This window comes from Chelonoidis abingdonii, chromosome 2, assembly GCF_003597395.2.
Source record: "Chelonoidis abingdonii isolate Lonesome George chromosome 2, CheloAbing_2.0, whole genome shotgun sequence".
Lineage (NCBI taxonomy): Eukaryota > Metazoa > Chordata > Testudines > Testudinidae > Chelonoidis > Chelonoidis abingdonii.
Window position 1 is genome coordinate 3,593,007 of NC_133770.1, and position 27,089 is coordinate 3,620,095.

At 49.0% G+C, this 27,089-nt stretch overlaps 1 protein-coding gene across 1 annotated transcript in view; it reads left to right on the forward strand.

Moving 5' to 3' along the window:
* Positions 1-27,089, forward strand: part of LOC116828393 (uncharacterized) — a 666,188-nt gene that overhangs the window by 429,160 nt on the left and 209,939 nt on the right. The window lies entirely within an intron of this gene.

The following is a 27,089-nucleotide window of genomic DNA, read 5'->3' on the forward strand; positions in this document are numbered from 1 at the left end:
GGAGCAGTGTGTGGAGGGGTGCCCCCAGGTGCCAGTGGGCACGGTGGTGTTATCCATTGCCTGATGGCTTCCTTGCCTTTCCTTTCCGGTGCCAGGTGTGTGGGGACCCTGCTGCACGGACCAGCTGGGGTTGTGCCAGCCAGGTGATGGGATGGTCCCCTGTGATCCATCTGGTGTCTGGCCAGACTTGCCGCCGTCTTAGTCATATTGGCCACTAGGGGGCTCGTTGCCCCCCACCCCCACCCCCCCGCGTGCTTTGCCCAGCTCCGTTGTGTGTTCAAGCTCAGGCAGCACTTTGGTTTTCTGTGCTCCCTCCGCTCACTACCATTAGCTGGTCACTCAGAAACTGAGCCAGCCTGGTCATGCCAGGCAGCGCCCCATGGCTCTGCCCAGAGTCATGGTACCAAGTGTGCTCAGATCTGGGCTGGATTTTCCCATTTGGATATGAGACCCACCAGGCAGCTCCTCCTGGCGGAGTCATAGCAGAACTGGGCCCTCTTTTCCACTCCGCGTAGCGTTCTCCAGGGTAGCCTTGGGGAGCCTGCAGACCTGGGAAGGGGAGTGCAGCTCTTTCCATGGCCAAGTGGAGGCACCGCAGAGCCATCCAGACAGAGTTAGATGCTGCTGAGTGAATAGACCCTGGAAACGTTTCCTGTGAGGATTCATGCCCTGGGCAGGTTCCATTCATTTCTAATTTAGAAGCAGAAAGGCTCTTTTCCTGTTTTCAAGCCGGCCCTGCTGTGTGGTGCCCCCTCGCTACACGGTTCACCCCCTTGGTGTAAATCAGGCTATTGCCAGGGAGGTCAATGAAGGAGCTGGCCGTGTGCTTTTGAGCAAAACCTTGTTCGCTCCATGTTGCAAGCATGAGAGCTGTGCCCACCTGGGGCTCCTGGAAGCAGTGTTCCCACGTGCATGTGCCAACCAAGGAATGCGTTTCCCGGGTAAGAGGAAGGCAGCACCATCTGATGGGGGCATGGCACTGCACTGGGGCGTATTACTCGTGTCCTGTAGAGCTAATTAATGCACTGGGGCCTGGGCTTGAGTGGAAGTGGACTTTGGTTTAACAGAAGATACCCAAGGGCAGTGGCTCTCAACCTTTCCACACTACTGGACCCCTTTCAGGAGTCTCATTTGTCTTGCGTACCCCTAAGTTACACTTCACTTAAAAACGACTTGCTTACAAAATCAGTTAAAAACACAGACGTGTCACTGTCACTGAAAAATAGCTGACTTCCTCATTTTTACCATATAATTATAAGTCAGCTGGACTATAAATACTATACTTACATTTCAGTGTATAGAACAGTATGAACATTTCATTGTATGAAATTTTAGTTTATACTGACTTCACTAGTGCTTTTTATATAACCTGTTGTGACACCAGGCAAATCTCTAGATGAGTTCAGGTCCCCCCTGGAAGACCTGTGTGTCCCCGCAGGGGTAAGCGTCCCCCTGGTTAAGAACCACTGCCTAAGGGTATGGCGCTCACGCCTGACGCTCTGACCAGCCCCTGCCAGCCTGAGGGGTTGGAATTGCTGACTTCTCGTGGTCCCTTCCAGCCTGTCTGCAGCAAGCAGGTTTGGCTGAAGCCATTAGCAGCATCTTCCTCCTTACATTTCTGCAGCCCGTTTCCCTCAGTGCGGTCCCCCCTCGTGAGCAGTTCCCACCCGAAGAGACGTTTGCTGTTCCTCCTGCCCTGTGCTGGCGTGGAGCAGAGAGCCAGGCTGGCATTCTGCTACAAGACCTGCTCCTGGCAGCAGTGCTGGAAGCCAGATGGTTTTTGCCCCACTCCCGATATTCTTAGACTCTTTAATCGCCTCTGAGAAGTGTTAACAAACCAAGGAGAGGTGGTAAGGTCCAGAGACGGTGCCCCTGGCTGGGTGGGAGGTGTGAAGCCTGGGTTCTAGCCCTTGACTCTGCCACTGACTCCTTACATGACCATGAGAGAGTCCCTTGCTGCTGGCTGCCTCAGTTTCCCCATCAGTAAAGCAGGGTTAACACTGCCTTTGGGAGCTGTGGATGAAGGGAGCTGTACAGGTGGTGGGTTCCGTACTGGCTCTCGGGGGCTGAGATGCCCAGTGCTATGTGCAGCTGGAGAGGCAGTGGCTCTGTTCCTGTACGAACCCAGTGGCAATAGGCATGTTAGTTAGCCTCTCCTTGCGGAGATAACCCGTCCTTTCCTGCCCTGAAATGCTCCTAATCCCACTGGCTTGGGAAACTACTTGCTCATTTGCTGCCTACCCAAGGTCCCTCTCCACTTTAATCCTTCCCAAGCCTCCCCTCCTCTTCCTGGGCCTGTGTTATCCTGCTGACGCATGAGCTGCCTGCTCTATTCTGGGGCTGCATATACTGAGCAAATCTGCTTAAGGAGGGGAGGAAGCAGGTGACTTTCCCTTTATCAGCTGGCAGCTTTTCACGTGCTACTGAAAATCCAGGGTCCCTTGGCTCCGAGTTCCCCTCCCTTCGGCCTTGCAGAGCACCAGGGGTGAGCTCAGAACCCCCCGGGGCTGGTAGACAGGTCCCGCAACAAATCCGTGGCCGACGGCCTGTATGGATTGCATGCTGCAGCCACCCAAACCTTCACACTGGCAGCTGGGACAGGACTCTGAACCTCCTCCACTGACAGCACAGAGCTAAAGGAGAATCTCCATATGGTGCTAGCAGAACAGGGCTTATGACACTAGTTCTTGGCCAGTAGAGGTCAGTGCTGCACATACTCGCTGGTGCCTACAACACAAATATGAGAACAATGGACAGGAAAGAGGCCGCTCGCCCTATGTTTGGCTGGCTGCCATCAGCCTGCAGGTAAAAGCTGTTTAGGTCCATGTAAGAACAACTGGTGGAGCCTTTAAATCCTGGTGGATTTGTAATGCTAATTAATGAAAGAGCCCTGTGAGTGCCTCCCACCCACCAGCTCTTCCAAGGGCTATAATTAAATCTCCCTGGCCCTGGCTGGACTGGGAAAAGGAGGCATGTTTGGCAAACCCATTAGCTAAGGTGGTAATTAACACATTCTTAAACCCTACTTAGCACCAAGTGTAGACACAAAGTGGGGTTTAAAATGCATTAGCTGGGACTCTGGTACCAGTGAATATCCTCTTAAACCTTATTGTCTGTTCACACTTGGTGCTATGTCTAAGGCTTGGTCTACACTACAAAGTTAGGGTGACATCAGACTTCTTGCATCAGCCTAGCTCTGTGTGTCTATGCTTACATCAGTGGGAGACAAACTGAAGCTCCCCTTTACGGCAACGCGGTAACAACACTGCCCGGCATGGTGTTGAACCGTGGTCGAAGTACTGAGCAAGCATAGAACCTACGTTTCCTCGGTCAACCCCACCAGTCCTCCAGCAGCTGTCTCACAATGCCTGACATTAACTGCTCTGGTCACAGTTGTGAACTCTACTGACCTGGGACCATGGAGACCAGAAGCCCCACCTCCTTCCACTTTAAAACTCTGCACATTTTTGAAATGCCTTTTCCCGATTGCCCGGCTTGGTGAATACACCTAGCCACTCTCCATTGTTGTGTGCAAGTGCCCAGCTAACCATGCTGACTACACGCTCCAGGAGATATGGGACTTCCATGGCCGGTGGGAAGAAAAGCCCAGCCACAGAAAGGTGGAGCTCTCTGAGCAGATTGCTTGGGTCCGACAGGGACCAGCAGCAGTGTCCTGTGAAAGCAAAGGAGCTGGGGCAGGCAGTCCAGTCCGTCCCAGCAGCTGAGCACGGGTGGACCTGATGCAGGGGAAGGAACCTCGGGTAAGTGTGTAAATGTATTTCCACCACAGTGATGTATCGATAGCGCCTCCAGCTTAACAGGGCACAGCTGCCGACTGTTCATTAATTTACTCGTACTGGAGAGGCAGTGATGCACCAGAGAGCAGGAGCCTTGTTATCTGCTCTTGGTTCCCTGGTAGAGTTAGGCAGGGGAGGCCCATGTTTATGTGCACAGGGATGTCCCTTGGATCCTCCTGACGAGTTCAATGCAATGTCCGTGGGGGTGCTCTGTGATCCTGTCCAAGGCCGGCTCCAGGTTTTCTGCCGCCCCAAGCGGTCAAAAAAAAAGAAAAAAAGCCGCAATCGCAGAGCTCCACTCTTCTGCGGCAATTCAGCGGCGCGTACTTCGCTCCAAGAGGGACTGAGGGACCTGCCGTCGAAGACCCGGACATGCTGCCCCTATAGCGGCCAGAGGGCCACTCCTTGGTATTGGCCGCCCCAAGCACCTGCTGCTTTAGTTGGTGCCTGGAGCCGGCCCTGATCCTGTCCCAAAGGGTTCGAGGGATAGGTGCCTTGTTTCTTCCTCCCCAGCAGGACACTTTCCCACCACACCAGTTGGTGATAACTTTGGCGGGCACCTCTGTGGAATACACAGGCTAGCAGCATACAGGCCCAGGTGGCTTAGGGATGCCAGCAGCAGCTGTGCTCTGTGCCTTTATTACTTGGGAGTGAGAGATCTGCTGCAATCACCGCTGTCTGTGAAAAATGGTGCCAGGATTTAGGCTGTTGCTCTGTACCCATAGCTTCATGGAGCCCAGTAATTCCCTCCATTTCCCTCACCCCTGGTGGGCCACATTCACCAGCAGGGCCGTCTCTACCCATATGCAAAGTATGCAGCTGCATAGGGCATCAGGAAATTCTGGGCACCACATTTCCTGGTTCCCTGCGCAGCTGCCTGCTGCTCCAGCCCCTGCCCCACCTCTTCCTCATGGCCCCCACCCCTGCTCCGCCCCAGGCATGTACTCATGGGGAAGTGGGAAGTGGAGCAACCCGGCCCCAGCTCGCTCCACACCACTGGCTCCCAGTCACGCCACTGTTGAGTGCTGGGGGGTGGTTCCCCTTGTCCCCCAAACTTGCTCCTGCTCCCTTGTGGAGGCCTGGGGCAGCCCCACCCCTCGTGGAGGCTCCCCCACCCCATGGAGGTCTGCACAGGGCAGTAAAATGGCTAGGGATGGCCCTGCTCACCAGGGCAGGTGCTGTGGGTGAGGTCATGCACAAGCACTCCAAAGCAGACGTGTTAATAACATGTCTTGTTTCTCACTTTAGGGAAGCAAGGGAAGGGGGTGTTCCCTTGTCTTTAGCTCTCTGTTGTGAATATACTGATAATGGTACCTCTGTGTGTTTTATCTATAGCAGGTGCTACTGTGGCCTTGAGAAGTTCCTGTTATATCCTTGGGGGCAGCCGATTTAGGAAGAAATCACTTGAGGCCAGAGACCAGACAGCTAACAAAACTACCACTTATTTACAGACACAGAGCTCGCCCAACTGGCCAAAGCTGGCTGGGCTATCCCCTAATAATCTAACTCAGTTGCCATAGGAACAAAAACCATGACAACCAGAATCCTCCCCCCCCCCCCGACAAAGAACATTCTCCGCCTAAATAACACACTACACACTAGACTAGTGAGAGGATAGGATAGGTTAAGGGACTTGCCTCCTATCCCGACAAACCCTTGGGATCTATCTTCTGCTCACTTTAATCGTGGGTTGCCCTAGCTAAAGATCCAAGCCGACGAGGAAGGCCTTCTGTCCTCTAGGTAGTGATTACACGCGAACCCTTCTGTGTGTGTTGCACCTGAAAGTACACGGTCCAGGAATCCGCACACGAACGCATGAGGATAGGTGTATTTCAGCTCGTGTGCTGGAAGGTCAAGGGATATTCAGCCGCGAGGCAATTAATGAGGGAAACCGATCAGAACAGGTGATTCATGATTCGGTTCGTCTCAACAGAAGAGGTGAAGTCAGGACACTCAACTTGCAGATGTGTCTGAGGATGGGCATCTGACAATTGGCAAACAGACTGATCTACGTGTATTGCTGCCAAGGTAAAAAGTTCTCTGGACAGTCCGACTGTGTGTAGGAAACAGGTCCTGTTTGAGTGATGATTCGTGGCGGACCCACCTTAGCTTCTGGAAGTTATAAATTCCACCATAAAACTTGGCTTGTCCCCGAGCTAAAGGTTTTAGATCTTTTGCTCTGGGTGCCACATACTGATGACTTGTACAGTGCTCGCTGATGTTAGCACAATTTGACCTTGAGGTTCAGAAGGTTTCCAGCAAAATACAAAGCCACCAGTGCGCAGCTGTCGTCCCATTCATTTAGAAAGGCCGGAAGATGTCTTGGTAGTAGCATGTGGGGGTGTATCCTGTAGGAAAGAGTAAGAAGGTATCCAGACGCTTTTGATAGTGGACGTGGTTGTCCCTGGCGATTCAAAGACCGTGTTTCGATTGTCTGCACAAATTCTTCGCTAATCCACTGGGTGATCGAATGATATGGCTTGCTGAAGTGTGTGGTAGTTATCCCATTGCCTTCATTAACATTTGAGACTCCTGAGAGACAAACTTCGGTCTGTTTGTCACTCACAAGTTGGTTCTGGCCAGGCTGAAAACGACTTAAATTCCCCGTAAGTTTTTGGATAGTACTCTCGCCAGAGTGGACTGCAATTATAGAGACTTCTGGCATTTATGAATAGCATCTACTGCACACCAAGAACATGCTTTCCTTCAGGGCAGCAAAGTCAACATGAAATATGTTTGCCATGGGGTTTTCAGGCCAGGTCCCATGGGTGTAGGGGTGCCGCTGGGGTTGCATTCCTCAGCCCTGACAATGACATACAAGCTTTTGCCCTCTCTCAATAGCATTGCCAATCCAGCCACAAAATAGCTTCGTGCAAATTTCCTTCCATGCACACTATCCCACATTGACCGGAATGTAGTGTTCTAACATCTATGATCTCAGTGGTGGTTAATAACACCGTCTTCCCCCACAACAAAACAACCAGATTGGACGATAACTCCCGTCCTCTGGAATGTAGGTAACCAAGGTCCGGGTGAAGCCAGAGAGGTTTGTCGAGATTTTCCATGCATGTCACCAAGGTCCATATACCTGGTGGGACAAATACTGGTAAGTCAACACCGATTCCTCTCTTGATCTGAAGTTAGCAATGGTTGATAGGGTGATATTTTCCTACCTGGTTCAAAGTACAGATGAATTGGTCACTTTTTGGGCACTATCTTGATTGTTTGACGCAGCCCCAAAAGCACAACCTTTGAGAGGCCCATACTTCATTTGTCCGTTCATGAGTGGATTTCCCAAATATGATTTTCTATTGTGTGTTGCTCGACAGTTAACAATGTCCAACGTTGCGTAATATAAGCCTCTGTCCCAAATCTAGGACCTTAAGCGTCCAAACATCTGGGTGCTTAGCAGAACCTTCCAATGGCTTAATTACCAGCTTGGATCTTATCTCGCTTGCCCACCAATACAGATGTCTGAGGTACCTGATAAACTCTCTGAGTCTCCCCCAAACCTTTCCTGGAGGGACCCAGACTCATAGATTCCCTGAGCTCCACAGGGTGATATAACCCACTTCCTTCCTTGCTCTTTTTAACTTCCCTCCACCAACTTTCCCGACCTGGGGATACTACGAGATTTCCCTGCTTCAATCCCTTGAAACCACAAAACAGAGAGGATGATTTACCTTCCCCCTCCTTCGTTCTCCCCCCTCCCAGTCTTTTCCTCGAAGAGAGACAGGTATTCCTGGCACAGAGATTCTATCACCCTTGCCCTTAAACTAGGAAAAGAAAACCCAACAAGTTTTAAAGAAATGCTTTTATAATAAAAGAAAGAAAAAAACACATGTCCAACAATGATCACATACATCAAGATCCGACATCAAACAAAGGGCTATTGCTGTAAAGAACTTAGTGAATTAATCGCACTTAGTCAAAAGATATCCTCAATTTTAAATTCCTAGCATACTCCAACACAGACATAATCAATAATAGACATTCGTATAACCAACCTTTTCCTTTTTGTACTCACAACTTGGAAACAGAGGGTAGAGAGAAGCTTGGAGATAGGAAAAAGTAAAAAGCTCCTTCCCCTCATTAGCCAGAGAAACAAACAGACAGAACACAAGACAAAACTCAATCACCCCCAGTGAGTTCCCTCCTCTCACTTGTAAAAATCCGGTTTCCTGATTGTCCTCGGTCCAGGTGTTTGGGTTCCCGTTGTACCCTTTAACAGGTAAAGAGAACATTACCCTAGCTATCTGTTTATGACAGTTGCAGACAACGTACTGGCAGCTAAATTGGGTGAGATGCCTTGTGAGGGTCCAAAAAATTGAGTGTCAAAAGAGAGGTCTCGGATGGTCCTGTTGAGAAGAGTAAACCTTCCCGCCCCAAAAAGGTACTGAATAAACTTGCGAATGTCCAAAAAGCATTCCTAATGTCCTACGTTCCGATTTAATGGGCGTAGTTAGTTCTGATTTTGTTCATGCACTCTAAGCAAGCAAAGGTCTCCTCTTCTCCCAAGGCATAATGTGTGACACGACTGCTCCCTGCCATAGGGGAGGCATCACAGGCAATTGTAATGGGAAGTATTAGTGATGGATACAAAGTGCCATTAGATACTTCAGCAAGAATTTAGCAATGCAATCCTTGGCTTTGTTGAACGTTATTGATATGAAAAGCATGGGACACTATTAGAACATGGGTTTGCAACCAACGTTCTGATAGTGGCAACACACATCCTGAATGTACCAAGGGAGGTCCTACTCCAATGGTGTCTAAACCATGGTTTACGGTAAAGCACTGTACTGGTATTGTATGATTATCGACTGTCTGTATGCTCTGTATTCATTTGTAAGTTTGAAGTTATAAGTATTGGCTGTGTTGTCTGTTGTGTATTTTTCCATAAATTGGTGCTGCAGTATCTGGGTGACACCCCAGACTTGAGTTGGTGTGTCAAGCTCAGCTTAGCCTGCTTGAATGGCCACTTAAGGACCATTTGCACTACACTATACTGCACCCAATTGAGGAGGACGCGAATACGCCCATGACTGCAAAACTCCATTTGCTGTAAACTTTCCACAGTAGGAAAAAGGAGTGTTTCTATACACCTGTAGAATAGTCTATATAAGGCAGAGGGCCTCATCTCATTGTGTTTCAATCCTGCTTTTTAACCTCTGGAGGGACTTTGCTACGATCTGAAGCTACTGCCACAAAGGACTAGATTGACCCATTACCCAAGCGGCGGATGTTCTTCCAGAACGAGGACTTAGCCCGGACAGTTTTTCATCACTCTCTACAAGCTGAACTATAGTGATTTTGCCATTATACTGGTTATGTAATTATTCAGTTTATACCTCTTTAATTCTAGCCTCATACATCTCATCCTTTTTCCTTTTTTATTGAAATACCTTAAGGATTTATCGATTACCTAAAGGACTGGCAACAGCGTGATTTTGTGGGGTATATGATGTGTATTAGACCTTGGTCGAATGATATAACGGGTTGGTCCTTTGGGATTCGATGAGAATCTTCTATGTACTGAGGAATGTTCCTGGGTTTCCATAAGCCATTCACCCAAAAGGATGTGGAAAGAGTGTGCTGGTGGATACTGGGAGACTGGAGTGTCTAAGGAAATTGTCTTGTGTGCTTCGGTTTAGCCAAGTAGGTGCGTGACCACCGAAGTACTTTTTAGTCTGGACTGGTTTTGGTTTGCCTATGAGAGGATGGAAAAAACCCACAGCCTGGGGCATTGTTGACTGCCACTGTTTGTAAAATTGTGGTCCTGAATTGAGCACTCTCAGTTGGGTTCCCGCCAGAACCACATCGTCACACTTTGTTAAATGCCAACAATCACACGGTCTTCAGGTCCACTTCACTGGCCTAATAAGTTTCGCCAAGGGAAGCTCGTGAAAGTTGGGATTTTTAGCAGTGTGCTAACTGTGATATGAACTTCCATTAAAGTGTTCAGTTTAGTTCTAGAAAAATAGGCGCATAGTGGCTATACGTTCTTGAGGTGGGGGAGGCCTCCACAATAGCCTTCTAAATTTTGTGCATGGGGGCTATTGAGACCTGGCAAAGCATCCAATTGATGGGTTCCCTAATATATTCTAACAGAGAGGCTGGAAGAATCACACTTGTCTTTGCGGACTTCTGCAGTCATACTCTCAGTTTTTGTAGGGTAGCCTCTAAATTCTCTTAGTGATCCTCTTATTCATGCATTCTACGTGACCTAGGAAATATCATCAAGATTGCACTTAGAACTCCTGACAGCATGTCAATAAAGTATCATAGTGCTCATAGCCCTCATGCAGAACAAGTGGGAGCAAGAAACATTATTACGAAGCATAGGACTGACGTAATCGGTTAAAGCCCCTTAATTGTGTCCACATAGTGCAACTAAAAGCTCTGTGGACTTTTCATCAAACTTTGACATTCCTGCAAAATATGCTCTGACTCATAGATCAATACTATCTGTAAGCTTTTTGTACCCCAGCCAGCCTGCTAAGGGTCATCGATGCTAGGGAGCCGGGTATTGCGTTTGCACACAACGCTGGGTTGACAGTGAACTTTTAAAATCATCGCAAATGCCAGAGAAGAAGCCTCTTCCTCACTATGGGAAGAAATCCATCTAACTGCCTCTACATAATTTAAGGGTATGGCTACAATGTGATTCTGGATTTGCGCCTGCCTCCTTGAAAGTTAAGGTTCGAGTGTGGTCGCGAGCAGCAAGTCGCTGCGGAAGAAGAGTCTCTCCCAGCGCTGCACGTAAACCAATCATCCCTCTACAGGTCTGTAATTGTGCTGGCAGCGCTGGGAGCCATTGCTTCCAGCCGGCTGCCGCTGACTACACTGACGCTTTACAGAGCTGTATCTTTGCCACCTCGGGGTGTTTTTTCACACCCCTCGAGCGCGGAAAGTTGCAGCCGCTTGTAAACCTGTGAGTGTAGCCATACCCTAACTCAGTTGCCATAGGAACAAAACCATAAAACCACAAAACACAACAGTTTCCCCTCCACTGAGAACCTTGAGCAGGGAAGGAGGGAAAGAAAGAAGAGGACTCAAGGCAATATGTTTCTAGTGGAAGTGCCTGCAACATCAGTTGTTGCATCAGCTGTGAACAGAGGGCTGGGAGGATGATTTTGCAGTAGCCTGGAACAGAGAGAGAGAGAGCAGACAAGAAACCCGCATGAGACAGTCCCAGCAGAAACCAAGTCTAGGGAAAAAAACAAAAAGAGACTTTGGCAGTTTTTTCAGAGATGCATTATTTTAAGGGCACAAGAGCAAACTACCTACTCTAGGAAAGACAGGAAGATCTGGCAAGAGACCAACCCTCCGCTTAACTAGGAGATCTTCAGAGATCTGAAACTAAAAAGAGTCCTACAAAAAGTGGCAAACTTGGGCAATTACAAAGGATAGAAATCAATAAAATAACACAAGTACATAGGGCAAAATTAGAAGACCAAGGCACAAACGGAAGTAACTAGCTAAGACATAAAGCGGTAACAAGAAACATTCCTACAATACATATTAGAGGGACAAACAGCGAAGGCCCGTAGGACAGCGTAGGAGGGGGAAAACAAACTAACACGAAAATGGTGTGGAATGGCAGAGGTGCTTAAGACGGTCTTTGTGTTTATATTGGTTTGTTCTTCACCACGAATAAGGTTGGGTTGGTTGATGACATTCTACATAGTTTCGACAATACACGTGGAAAAATGAAATTAGCGAGAGTAGAAAAGGAATGTAATAGAGATAAGAACAAAGTTAAATAAATCTGTCTTGAACAATTACAATAATATCTCAAAATCACAGGGCTTGATGTTAAAATAACATCTAGTGAAACTCAAGAAACTGAAACTAGGCAGATCATATCTGAAGCCGTGTTAGCGTATGATCTTGAAAATTTCATGGAGACGGCCGAGAGATTCCAGAAGACTCGGAAAAAGAGGCAATCTAGTTGCCTATCTATAAAAAGGGAAATATAATAAAACTCTGAGGAATTACAGCCCAGGTCGACTTAACTTCTGTTCCCGGAAGTATAATGGAGCAAATAATTAAGCAATCAATTAGCAAACATCTAAAGAATATAAATGGTAATATAGATAAACGTTCAGACTAGTGACTTCGCGGTCAAAGAAAAATTGTCAAACAAACCGTGCATTAGCTTTCTCTTGATACTAGGTGTAAACAAGCCTATGTGGATATGAGAGAGTGTGGAGTAGCTGAGCCCTAGCCTTGTGCTCTAGCCTTGGCATCAACTCAGGCCTTTCGTAGGCTATAGGCCCAGATTCCAAGGTGAAAATCTTGCAGAATGAGTCTTAGCACATGAGTTTAACGTGAGGGACATGTTCAGAAATTTTAAGGACATTATCCCCTCTGTACCCTATGGTCTGGTATTACTATGCTATATTCATCCCTTTGCTTCAGCTCAGCCTGTTTAATTGCATCTTTCGTGGACTGATGTGAGCCAGAGGCCAGTTCTGAGTCCCCCCCTCACTCTTGGATAGTGGTTGGTTGTTTCCCCACCCTCCGCCCGCGGCAGAGGACCCACTGGGTGATAGTGCAGACAAAGGCACGTGATGCTCTCCCTGTTCTGCTGAATGTCGTTGGCATCTAAGTTGCATGTTTCACACACAGAAACCTCCCCCCTTTTATCGGATCTATGCCCCTAGTGAAAGTTTCCCATGTCAAGCAAAACGCTGGTTTTTCATCTCCAATGGCTCTCCAGCAGGGGAGCTGCGGCCTTCCCCTCCGTGCTTCATTCAAACCCAGCATTCACTGAACCTGTGCAAGACAGCAGTCAGCGCCTGCTCCCGTTGCCTTGCCAACAGAGTTCTAGTTTCCCGAATTTTCGCCTGGGATGTGGGCAAGGGGAAGCCTGCCTTGCCAAAACAAACTCGCGGGGCGAGACCCAGCCAGTGTGAAGAGATGCACCTTGGACTGGCAAGATCCGAGAACCAGTGCGACTAGAAAACACTGCAAAAACACTTTAGAACGATCTTTGTTCCGTGCATCAAACCTGGAGACTCATTAAGCCCAGCTGGCAATGCCGCCCAGTTGTCCTGCATGGAACAAGGACTGGCATACTCTTATGTTCCTACTCTATCCAGCTTAGTAGGGTACCTCTAAATCTTAAGTGATCTCTCTTCATTGCATCTAGTGACCAGGATATCATGCAGATGCACTGAAACTCCTGAAGCCATGCATGATCTGTCATAGCCCCTGTGAACAGGGGGGAGCAGACATTATTCTGAAGCATAGCAGCGACAGTAATCGATAAAGCCCTTAATGTGTCACAATAGTCAACAGCTCTTGGACTTTCATCAACTTGCATCTGTAAATATCGCTTGACTCAGATCATCTACTGAACTTTTGTACCCAGCACCCTGCAAAGAGGTCATGGATGCAGGAAGAGGGATATTGCTTTGCCACAACGACGTGGGTTGACAGTGACTTTAAAATCACCGCCCAAATCCAGAGAGAGCCATCTTCTCTTCACTATGGAAGAACCAGTCTAACCCCTAATAATTTAAGGGTATGGCTTACACTGGACCCGGCAGCGGCTTTGAAGTGTGAGTGTGCGCAGCGGCAGCGCTGGGAGAGAGCTCTCCCAGCGCTGCACGTAACCACATCCTCTCCAGGGTAAGTGTGCAGCGCTGGGAGCCATGCCCCAGCGCTGCCCCCTGACTACACGACGCTTACAGAGTCTGCAGGGTATGTATTCGCTTGCAGCGCTAGGGGGGTTGTTTTTTCAACCCTGAGCTGCGAAGTCCTGCGTCGCTTGTAGGAAGTGAGTGTAGCCATACCCTACTCATTGCCATAGGACCACCATGAAACACTTACAAGAGCAAACAGTTTCCCTAGAGAACCTTGAGAGGGAAGGAGGAGAAAGAGAGCGAGGACTAAGGCAATATGTTCAGTGGTGCCTGAAGCCAGCTTGTTGCATCAGCCTGTGACGACGGGGCTGGAGGATGAATTTTGCAGTAGCCTGGACAGAGGAGAGAGAGCAGACAGAAACCAGGCTGAGAAGTCCCAGCAGAAACCAAGTCTAGTGGGGAAAAACACAAAAGAGACTTGGCAGTTTTTCAGAGATGCTTATTAGGGCACAAGAGCAAACTCCTACTGCCACGTAGGAAAGACAGGAAGTCTCGGCAAGAGACCACCCTCGTTAACTAGGAGTCTTCAGAGATCTGAAACTCAAAAAAGATCTACAAAAAGTGGAACTTGGTCAATTACAAAGGATGAACATACAAATAACACAAGTACATGGAAATTGAAGGAACCGGACGAAACGAGCTAAACTAGCTAGAGAATAAAGGGTAACAAGAAACATTCTACAATACTTAGAACAAGAGGAAGGCCGTGGACAGCGTAGGAGGGAAAACAATAACAGAATATGTGGAATGGCAGAGGTGCTTAATGACGTCTTTGTTTTGGTTTTCACCAAGAAGGTTGGTGGTGATTGGACATCTAACATAGTGAATACCAGTGAAAATGAGATAGGATCAGAAAAGGTTAATAGAGAAAGAACAAGTTAAAAATTTCTTGAACAAATTAAATATCTTCAAATCACCAGGGCTTGATGAAATACATCCTAGAATACTCAAGGAACTGACTAGGCAGATATCTGAGCCGTTAGCGATGATCTTTGAAAAGTCATGGAAGACGGGAGAGATTCCAGAAGACTGGAAAAGGGCAAATCTAGTGCCCATCTATAAAAAGGGAAATAAGTAAAACTCTGGGAATTACAGCCCAGTCAGCTTAACTTCTGTTCCCGGAAAGATAATGGAGCAAATAATTAAGCAATCAATTAGCAAACATCTAGAAGATAATAAGGTAATAAGTAACGTTCAGCATGGATTTGTCAAGAAAAAATTGTCAAACCAACCTGATAGCTTTCTTTGATAGGGTAACAAGCCTTGTGGATAGGGGGGAAGTAGCTGAGCCCTAGCTTGGTAGCTTGGCCAGCATCGTAGGCTTTTGTAGGCTATAGGCCCAGATTCAAGGTGAAAATCTGTGAGGATGGTCTTGCACAATGAGTTTCGTGAGGGCACATGTTCGAAATTTTTGGACATTATCCCTCTCTGTACCCATGTCTGGATTTACTATCTATATGTCATCCCTTTGTCTTCAGCTCAGCCTGTTGTATTGCACTTTGTGGGACTGAGTGGGCCGGGCAGACTGAGTCCCCCCCTCACTCTTGGAGGTGGTTGGTTTCCCCACCCTCGCCCTGCGGGCCAGAGGCCCACTGGTGATGTGCAGACCAGGCACTGATGCTCTCCCTGCTCTGCTGATGATTGCGTTGCCCAGTGCATTTCACCAGCACAGAAACCCTCCCCCTCTTTTATCGAATGCCCCCTAGTGAAAGCTTCCCATGTCAGCAAAACGCCTGGGTTCATCTCCATGGCTCTCCAGCAGGGGAGCTGCGCCTTCCCCTCCCGTGCTTCATTCAGAACCCAGCACATCACTGAAACCAGTGCAAACCAGAGTCAGGCCTGCTCACGTGCTGCCAACAGAGCTTCTAGTTCCCGATTTTCGCCTGGATGGAGCAAGGGGAAGCCTGCCTGCCAAAACACCCGGGGCGAGAACCAGCCAGGTGAGAATGACTGACTGGCAAGATCCAGAGACCAGTGCGACTGAAAACAACGAACACTTAGAACGATCTTGTCCCGGCTAATGGCCAAGAACAGCTGCAATGCCCCAGTTGCTTGCTGGAACAGCTGGCAGGACTTTGTGAAGGGGCCCAGCTTCCTGGGGCCTATCCACAGCTCTCTCCTGCGTGGGACTCGGGTAAGGCATCTGCACTCCATGGTTTTCAGAAGTGGCCACTGAGCTTTTGATGCTCAGCATGGGCCAGATTTCCAAGGGTGCTCAGCACACCTAGTTCCTGTGGTCGTCCGCAAGGGCTGGGCATGCCCAGCAATTCCGAATCACAGGCCCCTAAAGGGCAGAGGTTATGAAAACAAACTGGAGAAGATCAGTAAGGGCTAAAAACCTCCACAGGAAGGGTGCAGAGCTGTGGAGGTGGGGGCAGAGTTTAATAGGTGATGGTGGGGTGAAGGGACCCCTCTTTCCCCCTTGCCGGTAAATGCAGGGGTTGTCCCACGGTCTGGTACTCTTGCGATGGAGACTTCTCTAGGCAGCTGCCCCAGAGAGCATTGGAATTAGCTGTTGATGCCAGGAGCAGCCAGTTTCCCAGCTCAGCTGTGACTCAGAATCTGCTGATGTCTAAATTAAACACACTAAGCTGACCCAGGCTCTTTGCACCACCCAGGCGCTGGGTGACTTTTGCTGAGGTGTGACTGCAAGCACGGCCTGTGAACTGGCTTGTGCGTAGAGTCCCAGCCAGTGGGGATGGAGGGAGAACCCACCGGGTCCCGTTCTGATTTCACAGGATGGTGTCAGTTACGAGTGACGATTTGCGACTGGTGTGAAATGGCGTCGTTCTATATAGCTCAATGGATCTGTGCGGATTTACCCCAGCTGAGTAGCTGGCAGGTTGGGATGGGGAGAGGCAAGGCACAGTGGTGGCAGGTGGGGTGGCGGATGCAGCATTGTCCCCTTTCGCCCTCCTGCTAGCTCCTATCCTGCTTCATTCCCCTTCCCTTATGTAAACAACAGCCAGGTTTATGTCCCTTCTGGATTTGGCCTGTTGGTCTAGGATCTCTGTGGCACAACTGGCTGCCTGGGGCAGGGGCAGCTCTAGCTTTTCTGTCACCCCAAGCATGGCAGGCAGGGAGCCTTCGGTGGCGCATCTGCAGGAGGTCCCCAGTCCTGCAGCTTTGGTGTACCAGCCTCTGAATCCACAGGACTGGCGGACCTCCCACAGGTGTGCCACCAAAGGCTGCCTGCCTGCCACCTTCACGGGGCCCGGCAGGGCGCCCCCCGTGGCTTGCCACCCCAGGCACGTAAACTAAACCCACCTTTGCCCTCTTTCTCTGGGTCCAGCCCAGCTGGGAAGTAGCTTCCTGGCTCTCCGGCTGCCATGACAGGACCACTCTCTCTAGGCCCAGCTTGCAGAACAACTCCACTAGAGGCCTCCCAGAGCAAGGGCCTCATTTGCTATGGGCAAAGGGGGGGCAGCTGCCCCCCCAGCCTTGGTTTGCCCCCAACATCACCTCCCCTACAAGACTTGTCCTAGGCCTATATGTTCCTCTCCCCCAACTCCCACTTTGCTGGCCAGAACAGAAGCCCATATGATGCTCTATAGGCCGACACAGCTCTGTTGTGTCCCCCACACCCCCCAAATTTTTCTGAAATGACGCCTCCGTCCAAATAATGGAGCAGGATGGTGAGGACGTAGCGCTACCCCTGTGGAGAGGCTGGCAGACGCAGTGAGCGGGACGTTGGTCCTGCTCCGTCCTTTGCTAGCTAGGCAAGAAGCTCCCAGGAGGCTCTCACCATTGTAAATATGTGAAGAACCTTTAGTGTGGTGGGTCGTTCGGGCTGGGAAACGTGAGGGGACGTCTGCACGGCCGTCAGGAGGGGTGATGGCAGCATGTGGCAGCGTACTCCAGCTTGCTAAAAATAACACCATAGCCATGGGACATGGGGGGCGGCCCCTCAAGTACAAGCCAGGCCTGGGCCGACAGACGATCTCAGGTGTACCCTCAGAGAGGCACCAGGGAGCTCAGGAATGAACCCAGTGCAGGAAATACCAGATTAACATGGGGAGAAGGCATCCAAATGCCACTCGCATTCTTAAAACCTCAGGGCGCCCAGTTCCTCTTGGTGTGCCCAGCTAGACTCAGGGTGCCCAGTTCTGCTTGGACACCCAGTTCTGCTTGGAGCGCCCAACTGAGGGCGGGGAAGGGCCCTTGGCTAGTAACAATCTCTCTGAGCCTGGGATGGCTTCCATCCATGTCTGATTTTCTCCAGATTTCTTATTAACCAAAGAAAACAGAGTTCAGCTGGCCTGGCCCACATCAACTTGCCTGAGCAGAGCAGCAGGGAGGGGCAGGACACAAAGCCCCCTTAGCCAGCAGGCCACACCCTAGCCTGTCTGTCCAGAGCATCTGGGTCAGTAGGACCCAGGGAGCCGGCTGGGGTGTCTAGCCGTTGGGGCATCCTGCCGTGAGCTGGTGTATCTTCAAATGGCACAGTCTGACTGATTTCACCCAGCTCTCTGCTGAGCCCACCTGTCCCCTGCCTCTGCATCTCTGCTGCAAATCCCTTCTCACGAACAGCCTCAGAGCGGCCGGATGATCTAGCACAGAAGGATGGTTTCTCTGCGGGAGGAGGAATCTCATTGTCCAGGAGCTCAAGGAACATGCAGATGGAAACGTGTTTCTGGCGTACATCGTTAACATGGTTCCACTGATGGGCTGATGTTACCGTCGGCCCTCGGGGCACCAAGCCAGGAGTGTGCTGGCCGGATGCTCAGGACAAAGACATGCTTACAGGTAAATGGCATTTGATGGGGCAGGCTCCTCGTTAGCTAAATCACTTCTTTTGCCAGCCTTCCTACCTGAAGCCCAGGCTATGCTAGCGCTAATGCTGAACCCTTTCACAACCATCAGCTGTGAGGGGGAGTGTGGTCTAATGGTTAGATTGGGAGAGTGGGTGCCAGGACTCCTGTGGCAGCTTCCCGGCTCTGCTACAGAGTGACCTTGGACAAGTCAGTTAATTACTCTGTGCCTCAGTTTCCCCCTCTTTGAGGTGAGGATGGCAGCATTGCTCTATCTTGCTGTGGAGCTGCAGGGTTAACAAACAGCTTCCTGCTGAGCTGTCGGCGGAAAGGCTGTGGGGCTGTGAGCTGTGGTGCACTAACCTGCGTGCGTCTCAGATCCAGCCCCTGTGATGTGGCCACGTCCCTGATTTTGGGGCAAATCTTGAGACAGAATACCCTCCATCACTGTGACTAACTGGCTCTTATGCTGCCCCCCACTGGATGGGAACTGCTTCACCTATGTGTCACAGACCCTATCTTGCTGAGATTCTCCTTCTATTCAAGTGTGCTTGAGGAGCAGGCTGATCTCAGTTCTGTCCCTCCTGGGGCCATGGAGTCCCAGGAGGGGAGCAAGGGGCAGCATTCTCGCAAGTCCCAGTTGGCCTTGCGTTTGTGCAATGTTTGGGTTTGTTTGTTTTTTTTGGCAAAGCAACAACGTTAAATCCAATAGCAAAAGGCGGGTGGGTGTAACTGCTAAAGCTTTATCGATGTCCGCAGTGAAATGGAGTGGCCATGCGGTGGCACCAAACCCAAAGAAAGCAGCCGTGCTGTACTGCACAGGCAAAGAACCAGGGCGACGCTTCCATTTAGGCGACCTAGGCCGTCGCCAGGGCGCCAGGATTTGGGAGAGCGGCACCACCCTTGGTGGCAATTCGGCTGCGGGAGGTCCTTCCGCGCAGTGGGTCATCGGCGGCAATTCTGCGGCAGGTCCTTCACTTGCTCTGGGACCCGCCGCCAAAGTGCCCCGAAGACCAGGAGCGTGGAAGGACACCCCCCCCCCACCGCTGACGAATTGCCGCCAACGCCCAGGAGCGCTGAAAGACCCCTCCTAGGGCGCCAAAACCCTGGCGCAGCTCCTGCAAAGAACCATCTGCAGATTGCTTCACTCAGGTCAGAGCAGCTCAGCAAAAGACATTCTGGGCCAGAGGCTGATCTCACTTGGGAGCAGGGTGTCAGCGCTGAACTCTGAAAATCTGTTATTGCCTCTCAGATTATAATGAGCGATGGGATTGCTGCCGGTGCCCATGAAGGATCCATGCTGTGTGTAGCAGACACACTGTGGATCAGTTTCATGTGCCTGCTCCCATAGTACTTTCTCCAGCTCTGCACACACACTCACAACATTATGAATCTGAAAAATTAAAAACTGGGGGGCATCTCAGAAACCCGGGCCAAGTGACCCATTTGCACCATCACTCTGGTTGGGCATCCTGCGGTATACCAGTTGTAGTTAGATGAGGCCCGTGTCATAAGTAGATAGGTAAGGTAAGGGTTAAATTTCTTTTGCTGTAAAGGGTGAACAAAGGAACCAAACACCTGACCAGAGGACCAATCAGAGAACTGGATTTTTTAAAAGTCAGGGGCGGGAATTGTGTACTCTAGGTCTTTTGTTTTTCCCGCTATGAGGAAACATCTTTTCGCTAACTCCTATTTCTTTCTAATATTTTCCTACACAGTGTGAGTACAAAGGCCACAAGGCAAATAGGCTGTTATATGCTTTGTGTTGTATTTACAGGTGTGTTGATTTGCTGGACTGGTTTATTCGGGCTATCTTTTAAATCAGACTGTTTTTCATATTTTCTTATAAGCAAGAGCCTGTATTGATCTCTAATGCAGTATTATGTGTTTGTGTATTTTCTTTCTTTTTATATAAAGTTCTTTTTAAAACTTGTGGGAGTTTCTTTTCCTAGTGAGGCAAAGGGATAGACATCTCTGTACCAGCTGTCTGTCTCCCTCACGGAAGGACAGAGCGGGAGGAGGAAGCATTACACTCTGTAGGTTATTTTCCTATTGTTCCCAGGGAAAGAACAGGCTACGGGGAAAGAGAGAAAGAATCAACTCGTTCCTTTGTGGTTGCGGTTTTCTCTAGTTACTGCTACGAGACCAGAGAGAGGGGGGGAATCTCTGGTGTATAGCTGTGATTAGCTTTGAATGCTAGCCTCGGGGAGGTAAATAGCTCTTTTGGTTTGCATTCAAGGAGTAAGTATAGCATCGCCCAGGCTCACCCAGGAAGGGGGGGAAGCTGGGGGATGAGATAGGGAGACCCAGGGGTCTGGGTCTTGGGGGTCTTCCCAAAGGAAGTTGGGGAGTCCACAGAGGGGGTCCCCCAAGGAGTATTTGGGGGAATCCAGGCTGATAGTAGCCTCATTACTATCTGGTGGCAGCGAGAAAAAATCCAAGCTGGTAGTGAGCTTGGGGAAGGTCCCAATAAACACTCAGATTTTGTACGCTAAAGTCCAAATCTGGGACAGACGTTTATTACAGCCCGGAAACATAAACCCTTGTGTCAGAGGCCCGGTCTGAGGTCTAAGGCCTGAGCTAAAGTAATGATCAAGACTTTGCTAACATAAAGCAAAGTGAAGCTGTGAGCCAGAGGCAGGCCCTGCTCAGAGTCGGGCAAGGAAGGGCTGATGTTGCACAAACACATACCTAAAAGGTACCTGACACTAGAGATGTAAACATGTGCCAGGATGGTACCAAGAACACCCCAGTACTTGCACATTCCACACAGATAACAAGGAACAGGCTGACCTTTCCTAAAGACAGGGCAAAAGGGTAATATGATGGATGGGGTTGTTTTGATCAAACCAACATGTACAAGGTGAGAGGCGGCACCTTACTACGTAGCGAGGTTGTACCTCAATACGTCAGGAGAGAGGTGTAACTTGTTTGTACCTGTGTATAAGAATACATCCCTGGGGCAGTGTCTTTGTCCAGCCGAGGGGGCAGTGGAGAATCCCATCACTGACTGAGCAGGTCCATTGTCAGGGAGCACATATGTACTAGCAGAACTGTAGACATCTGATCCGGGGAGCTAGAGACTGTGTTTTGTTTGACAATAAACCTGGCCGGGTGACTTCGTTCCTTATTGGAGTCTGTGGTCACTGGGGGTTCTCTTGGGGTCTGCTGTGCCAGTGACCTGCGCAGCGCCGGGGCAGCTCACAGAGGCAACACACACGCAGCCGACTGAGATCAACACTGGATAGAGCAGAGCACCACACCGGTAGCTTCTGACAGCATTGGTGACCCCGACCGCTGATCTGGTGAGTAAGCGAGCTGTCTGCTGTAGGACTCACGATCCAACATGGCAGAAAACCACAAGCTCAGGAACCCCCTTATCCCCTCCCTTCCAATCCCCACAGAGTTTGATAACTCATGGACCCACTGAATTGCCAGTAAAGGAAGTCCATATGAATTTAAAATAGAAAGTGAGAAAACATGGACTGGCCTATGTAAGGCAATGGTAGAAACAGAAACTCTAAAGAATAATAGTAAACGTAGAAAAGGCAATAGATTTTGCAATTAATGTCCATGGCAATAAAATGGCGTAAACAACATGCTGACATACTGGCCAGGCAAGTAACTGAGAAAACCAGGGAAGTAGAAGAGATGACTGATGGAGGAAGCAACCCAGGTAGTTGAGCACTGGAAAACCCAAGCTCTTTTAACAGGGCAACAGGTGGTCCAGACTCACAATCTGCTCGAACAGATAAAGCAGGAAAACAAAAAATTGGTGACAGCTGTGGAGAACCCGCAGAAGAAAAAGGCACCATCCCCTGTTGCTCAGCAGACTTTGGGTGCTTTTCCAGTCCCTGATGGATGGGGGCAGAAATGGAAACAGGTGGCCCTGGCTAAATTAAAAGATGGAACATGGGACAGCTGGAAAGGAGGCTGCACGGGGGACTTGTAGAATGACTCAGCTGGATCATCCTCTCTTAACCCGTGTGCAGGGGCCACTGCACCACAACTGCCACCTCATGCTGAGAACCAGGTTTTGGACAACCTCTCCCCAAAACCTAGATCAATTCCTGTTAAAACAGGAGAAATGTGGGAAAATGGGAGAGAAAACGCTTATCACGGACCTGACCCTGACACCCCGCCTACACCCACTTTACCCCACAAACTGGTGTTCCACCTCCATTGAGGTTATGGAACGCAGTGGAAACTGCAACAAAAAATTTAACGGATACTTTAAAATAGCTAGGGCCCCGTGGCAATTATGCAGAAAGGGAAATGGAGGCACCCAAGTGCCGTACAGATACACCTCACCCACCTCGAGCGAGCGGCTTACCAAATTGATGAACTAACTGCGTTAGCTGGAGCTGTCGGCGCTCCACCTGCTGAGAATTTTAACGAGTTTATGGCATGGCTACATAAATGCTCACAGCTTTTAAAAGCAGTGGGAATTGGCATGTTATAGGAACCAATTCTAGTACAAACCCCATCGGGACCACTGAATTGTCAGACCCTGGGTTTTGATGATGACGTTACGCAAATGGTTAAACATGGGGCTCAAAAGCATTTTAAGTTATCCAGTGAATTAGCTGCACTTAAAGGAATTACAGGAATGCCAGGAGAAGCTCCGGCCAAGCTGGCTGACAGAAGACAAACGTATGGTAGGTTAACAGTGGGGGATACTGATCTGGAGGATTTGAAGTAACTTGTTTTGGAGGCGCTGCCTTCTGGGGTGCTAGAAGGAATAAATGCTTAGTGTGAGAATGGAGGCAGAGATGTACCTTGGAATGAATGGATTGAAAAAGTGGAGACTACGGTTAAACAGCAGGAAGGAACTCCTGTCAGTGAGCTGTGAACATAGTTAGGACAGTGGAAAACAGAGGGTCCTGCACTGGAGAGGTCATGGAATGAACAGAGGTAGAGGAGTAAATAGAGTGAATGGGTGTCACCTGGAGTTCTGAAACAGGAGAATCTAGATCTTAAAGGAGAGAATGAGAAGCTGTGGGCGCAGCTACAGGCATGTCTGATTGGCAAGGGGGTCTCAAAGGGAGGAAGAAAAGGCAGAGATGAAGGTGGCCAAGGCGCCTGGTTTGGCGTCTGGATTGAATGATCTGATTGTTAGTAATTCTGTAGCATAGGCCAGCCCTCCCTGCAACTCGGAATGCGTTTTCCAGCACCCCATGACAAGAGATGTCTTGGGTGCCCCCACCTAAGAAGCCGAGTCAGGGACGGGCTTGCAGATTTTCTGTTGGACCCTGGGGCTGGAATTCCTATAGTAAAACATCTATTTAATGTCTATCCAATTGTGGACTCTGTACAAATATGGGGCATATCAGGAACTAAGCAAACATATGATGTTAAAACCCTCCCTCTCCAGTTTGGTGTACGGACCATTCAGGAGAAGGGGGCTAGTGCAGGGAGATAAAATCTAATTGGGGCAGAAACTGTCAAACGATTGGGAATAATCCTGGACTTCCCAAACGTGTATCAGACAAAGTCTCACTGTAACGAGAGAAACAAACGATACTAACCTGATCCCCATGGGACTGGCTACTCAGACGGTGAAAATCACCTCCTGTGCCAGAAAGCTGGGAAGGCTGGTGGGCTGCGATTCAACCCGTCTGGGCAGCGGACTCCCTAGATACAGGAAAAATACAAACCTCCGTTACAGTAGAAGGAGACATGCCCCCATACATCAAACAATACCTCAGGAAACAAAATAATCTTTAAAGCAAGTTATAGAAGAATTGGAAAAATGAAAATTTATTTGAAGGTGTCCAGTGCCTAACGCAGCATCAATCTGGCCAGTTAAAAAACCCGATGGAATATGGAGATTAATGATTGACTATTGGGGGTCAAACAGAACTGCCACGCGGGGGGCACCAGTAGTGGCTGCTTACCCAGCATTGTTGGAGGTGGTAACCCCTGACATGAAGTGGTTCTCAGTATTCTACATGGCAAACAGCTTTTGGAGTTTACCTTTAAACCCAGAGTCTCAATACAGAACAGCTGTTGTATTCCAGGGTATGCAATATTGCTGGAATGTTCTGCCTATGGGGTACTGTGATGCACCCACAATATTTTATGACGTAGTTTTTGTACTGTAGAGAACTATTCTAGAGAAGGAGGGACTGTTACAAATGGGAAGGATAGTCCAGTACATAAATGACATCTTAACAGTCAATGAAACAGAACAGGCACATGAAGCGTTAATGCGGCAGTTGCTGACTAGCTGCCAAGCATAGGGCTTGAACTTAACCCCTCTAAATCCCAGGTGAAACAGAGAGAAGTGCAGTATCTTGGGATACGACTCACTGCAGGGGGAAGGTCTGTGGACAAGGAAAGGGTGAAGGGCATTATTAACCTCCGTATGCTGGTAGATACCAAATCTTTGCAATCTTTTTGGGGGCTCATTAATTTCTGCAGAAAGTTTATGGCTGTGTAGCAGAGAAGGCAGGTTCCCTGTATGAGGTACTTAAAAGACCACAGTGGACCTGGACAGAGGAGGCAACTAATGCATGGAAAAGCCTGAAAAAACGTTAATGGAGGCACCTCCCTTGGCCACCCCAACAACGAATTCCCCTTTATAGTGTACCCTAGTGTGAAGAGTGTCTGTATTGTTAGTGTGCTTACACAGGGTGCTGGTGTTGGGGAGAGACTCATTCCTTATTATAGCAGAGCATTAGTAGCTTCAGAACACAAATGGAGAAGTTTTGAGAAACTGCTCTCGCTGCCAGCTGAACACTACAGAAAGCTCAGGCAATCATCAGAGCAAGCAAGGTGATTGTAAAGAGTCACCATGTACTGGGAAAATTACTAGATCAGAACAATCTGTCTAAAGGATGTATGAGAGTGAGTAAATCCGTTCAATGGGTCTTTGCTCTCATGTCCGAGAATGTTCAATTGGTCCCACTAAAAGAACCTGAAATATCTGGATGGGGATTGACTATAAACGGTCGAGAACACATTTGTGAACCCCGGCGGGAATCCAAACCGCACCTTGTCTTTAAAGCAACCCCAGCTGAACAGGTGATTGGAAAAACCATTTGGTTTGTGGACAGTAGCTCATCTTACACCGAAAGGAAACGAGTCACTGGCTTTGCAGGGATTTGTTTAACTGGAAACCTGCAAAGAGTTAACTTCTTCCAGTACAAACTGATCAAAGGAGGAACACAGTCTGGAGAATAGTCAGCGGCCTAAGAAGTTTTAGCTAGAATGAGGAACAAGCAAATGGAGCTAATAATAGGAACGGATTCAGATTATGTTTACGAGGGGAACCACCATCTACCTACCATGGTGGAACAGTGTAGGTTTTACAGGAACTGACGGATCCAAAATTAACACAAGACCCTATGGCAGCAAATAGAGCAATTGGCAGGGCGGTATCAGAGGATCCGGATGGTTAAAATAAAAGCCCGTAAGAGGACAGGTCCATTGACAAAGGGAAATGAACAAGTAGGTAAATTGGCTAAGGAAGCAGCCCTCATTGGAACACTGTGCAAGCAGACGCTCGTGGCAGTAACCACCCGGGCACAAACAAAACAAGAACAAGAAAGTGAAGAGAACAACCAGAAAGAGCCACAGTTTTTACAGGACCTGCAGGCAGAAGATGACTGAATACAGCAATGGATAGTGGAATGCCTCTCACAGGGGCAGAGGGAACCACTGAGAAAGGAGGGAGACCTAATTCTGGCAAAACCAGAAAATGACTGGGTCCTGGTAATCCCTCAGCGGATGCAGTACCTCCTTTTAGGATGGGGGCATGGTTCAGTTGTGGGAGGTCATCCGAAACAGAAAGAGGCATTAGAAAAACTTTAAAAACTGGGCTGGTGGCCTGGCATGAGAGAGGATTTAAACCTGCGTATTCAGAGCTGTTTAACATGTGCTAAGCAAGACCCTGCTAGAAGAAAAAGACATGGAGAATAAATGCATCAAACTTTAAAAGGCCCCCTCCAACGTTTACAGATTGATTTTGTAGGACACTTGCCCCTCTTATATAAGTAGGGGCACTGCCAGCAGATCAAGGGACGTGATCATTCCCCTCTTTGACATTGATGAGGCCTCATGTGGAGTACTGTGTCCAGTTTTGGGCCCCACACTACAAGAAGGATGTGGAAAAATTGGAAAGAGTCCAGCGGGGGGCAACAAAAATGATTAGGGAGATGGAGCACATGATTTATGAGGAGAGGCTGAGGGAACTGGGATTGTTTAGTCTGCAGAAGAGAAGAATAAGGGGGGATTTGATAGCTGCTTTCAACTACCTGAAAGGGGGTTGCAAAGATGGTGGATCTAGACTGTTCTCAGTGGTATCAGATGACGGAACAAGGAGTAATGATCTCAAGTTGCAGTGGGGGAGGTTTAGGTTGGATATTAGGAAACATTATTTCACTAGGAGGGTGGTGAAGCACTGGAATGGGTTACCTAGGGAAACGGTGGAATCTCCTTCCTTAGAGGTCTTTAAGGTCAGGCTTGACAAAGCCCTGGCTGGGATGATTTAGTTGGGAATTGGTCCTGCTTTGAGCAGGGGGTTGGACTAGATGACCTCCTGAGGTCCCTTCCAACCCTGATATTCTGTGATTCTATGATACTACTCCTGGGGGAACAGATTTTTGTTGATAATCATGGATAGTTTTAGCACCACACTGGTCACGTCTGACACCACCAGTTTTCAGGACAGTCTGGGAATGGATGTGAATTTTATACTTGGAGAAATCCTCATTAAACAGTCCCTGCTACTCAAGCAGAACTATGGTGTAGCAATGGTGCTGCCCATCAAGATCATAAGGGAGAAGCAGGCACCAGCCTCTCAGAGTGACAGCTGAACTTTGGTTTCTCTGCCCACAAGAGAGTTTCAAATTAACAGCGAGCGGTGAAGAAATGGAAACATTAGA